The sequence below is a fragment of the Sinocyclocheilus grahami genome, unplaced genomic scaffold, assembly GCF_001515645.1.
Source record: "Sinocyclocheilus grahami isolate Dianchi unplaced genomic scaffold, SAMN03320097.WGS_v1.1 scaffold1840.1, whole genome shotgun sequence".
In the NCBI taxonomy this organism is placed as follows: domain Eukaryota; kingdom Metazoa; phylum Chordata; class Actinopteri; order Cypriniformes; family Cyprinidae; genus Sinocyclocheilus; species Sinocyclocheilus grahami.
Window position 1 is genome coordinate 112,736 of NW_015507019.1, and position 3,055 is coordinate 115,790.

The 3,055-nt window shown below is 47.1% G+C and overlaps 1 protein-coding gene across 1 annotated transcript in view; it reads left to right on the top strand.

The window, feature by feature from the left end:
* The first annotated feature begins 426 nt into the window (after nt 1-426).
* The window catches only part of LOC107572966 (spermatogenesis-associated serine-rich protein 2-like), a 26,585-nt gene continuing 23,956 nt past the window's right edge, over nt 427-3,055 (top strand). Inside the window, exon 1 of the mRNA XM_016259405.1 lies at nt 427-443. The gene's annotated coding sequence lies outside the window, so the exon portion shown is untranslated. The remainder of the gene's footprint in view (nt 444-3,055) is intronic.

The following is a 3,055-nucleotide window of genomic DNA, read 5'->3' on the forward strand; positions in this document are numbered from 1 at the left end:
AAGCCGAAGCTCAGGGTTCAGGCCTGAGGATGCTGAGGATGCTGAGGACCTCAACAGAGCTGCTCATTCAGGACATCAGATTCAGCATGGGCTCGGGACTAGCTGTTTGCAGTAAGACTGTGGTTAACAATACTTCATAAGACTTTCAAGTGTTGCTCTACAACATGGATTGAATTCTGAACAGTTTTTGGAATGGTTCTGCACGAGGCCCTTCGGCTCATGAAAGGTCCTTCAGCACGCGCGTTTCCCATTTGTTACATATTTGAACTTTTAATGAACCGTGTTCTCTGTGGCTCAGCCGCCGCGCGTGCGGATATAAAGCAGGGCGGAAGTGAGGGGCGCGCGCTGGTCGAGCGGAAGTGACGCGTGAGCCGGCTGAAAGAAAAGACAGACGTTCGCGCACAAGCGATCGCGCAATAGTCAAATAAAAGAGCGAAGGCTGCGCGTGCCGCGGACTCCTGCTGGTCTCCAGGTAAGACGCTTCGCTCCGTGGCGCTCGCGATTCCCCGTGATGCTCGGCGGCCCGTGTGCAGCGGCGAGAGTCGTGTGTTGTGCTTTGTACGGTTGTTTTCATCCGTGCGTCGTTTTGTGTGCGTTGCTCTCGGTTAGCATGCATTAGCTCCGCGGCTAGCGGAGGCGTTGCTAAGATACTGCCACGGAGCAGCGCGCCGCAGTGTGATTGATCTCAGAAACGCTCGCGTCGCTTCACGCGCGTTATTATTAACTCTGAGCGTCGCGGCAGATTCAGGACTACATCGCCGTCGGTCGCAGCAGCCAAACGCGTCTCGCAGCGCGCTGGATCAGTGTTCTGACGCGCGTCACGTGCGCAGTGCCACATCAGCGCGGCTCCGGGATTCGGTTCGCTTCCAGACGGGAGCACAGCGGCGCTTTGTCCGGCTCCAGTTCAGCCTCTTTTCTTCTCACCTTTTCATCGCGCAGCTCGTGTTACGCGTCTTATCGCCGCTTGATCCGCGGAACCGGCTGAGCAGGAACTCTGCGCGGATGGATCCGGTTCCGAGGCGCGGAGCGGAGGATCCCCGCTGGAATATTCCGGTTGCATAACAGATGCGAGCGCCGCGCGCCTCCTCTTTGGTAAACAGCTGCTCGGTGTTCCGGTCAGGTTAAATATAGCCCGTGAATGCGGCTTTACCTGTTTGACGGCGCACAGGTGCGCGATGTGCCGACGCCCGCGTGACGCTCCGGTGCGTTCCGCCGGCGGGGGACGGGCGTGTGTGTGTGTGTGTGTGCGTCACTCCGAGCGCGTACGTGTTTGTGTAGTTTAAGTTTCTTTTTCCTGACAGCGAGTCTGCGGTCACTGGGCTCATAAAGGAGCCGGTCTTGTCCGGGCGGAGGCGGAACGCGCGCGGCTCCCAGCGATATCGTTGACATGATTGCAAAGATATTATTTAAACTGAACTGAGCTGGATGTTGACATCACTGAATTCAATCATGAACTGTCTTTAACTGAAAAATGAGTGTTTACTATTGTCATTTTGCATTATTGACACTATTTTCCTAATTAATGCTGTTCAGTTGCTTTGACACAATCTGTATTGTTAAAAGCGCTGTATAAGTAAAGGTGACTTGACTTGACTGAGCAGTTGGGGGTTTGGTTCTTGCTCAAGGGTCTCTCCTCAGTCGTGGTATTGAGATTGGAAGAGAGCGCTGGTCATTCACTCCCCTCACCTACAATCCCTGCCGATCCTGAGACTCAAACCCGCGACCTTTGGGTTACAAGGCCGACTCTCTAACCATTAGGCCACAACTGCTCCATTGCCATACAATCAGGCCCGGATTAACACAGTGTTGTGCCCTAGGGTGACCACATTTGATGTTTATTCCTTTTTTCTAGACTTTGTGCATGCAAAATCGTTAATTAAATCCTCAAAGTCCTTGACTAGTTCGGATTCAATAGCCAGCAGGGAGAGTGCAGACAGCCGCTTCTTTCTCATGGTTGTCCTGAGTTCATTCTTCACTCTTTTAAGTTGAGAGAAGGATCTCTCGCCCTCACAGTTGGTAACGGACTGGGTTAAGAACAGTCTGAGTGCAACGAATACACATAGTCTGTAGCCCATTTTAGTAGAATTTGCAGCATATCTTCTGGTGGGGGGAGGGGGGGTGGGCAAATACACTGTGACCTGACCCAATCGCAATTCTTTCTATGCAAATATTTTATATTTTATCTACATCTCTTCCAGCTAAATATTTTAAAGCTCTAGTCATTATCTTTATCACTTGGTGTCCCAGGGCACTCGCCCAATCCCGTTTTTGGATAATTTGGATAAAAAAAAAAACACAATAAAACAACATAGAGTGTTGTTGTTAATATATTCCAAATCTTCTGAAGTCATATGATGCTTTGTTTGAGGAACAGTCCCAAAATGAAACCATTGTGTAGATGGGAAATGGCCATTTGGTGCATGCAGTGTTAATGTGTGCTTGATAACAAAAACTGTTGTGAGATGTTTTGGATGAAAATAATTGGAGAATAGTGCTGCAATATTTATTTATGAAATACAGATTCATAACTTGTACTCAGGGCCGCATTAAGACCTCACTGGGTGCACATTGATGCATTGCAATTTCTTAATTCTTGTTACCAATTCTGATATCACAAAATAAAAAAAAATACTAGCCTACATAAAAACAAACTTACTGAAGACAAGTAAACGGTCATGAATTACAATAGAACAAATAAATTGACCTACAAACACTTAAAGCACTGAATAAGAAATATTATATTGTATAAAATGAATAGACAACAAATAGACTGAATAGTCTTCACTGCATAAATTCAATATACATTATTTTACAAAAGCGATTCGGTCCAGCAGTGATTTTCTTTCTAATGTTTAATTTACATTATTGACCCAAACAGTAACAGTAGCTATATTAGGCTGCTTTGGAGGAATAGTTCACCCAAAAATTAAAGTTATGTTGTTGTTGTTCTAAACCTGAATGAGTTTCCTTCTGCTGTTGAATGCAAACGTATATATTTGTAACAATAGCCTACTGGTAACCAGACAGAGCAGTGTCTGTGCCCCCATGACTTCCA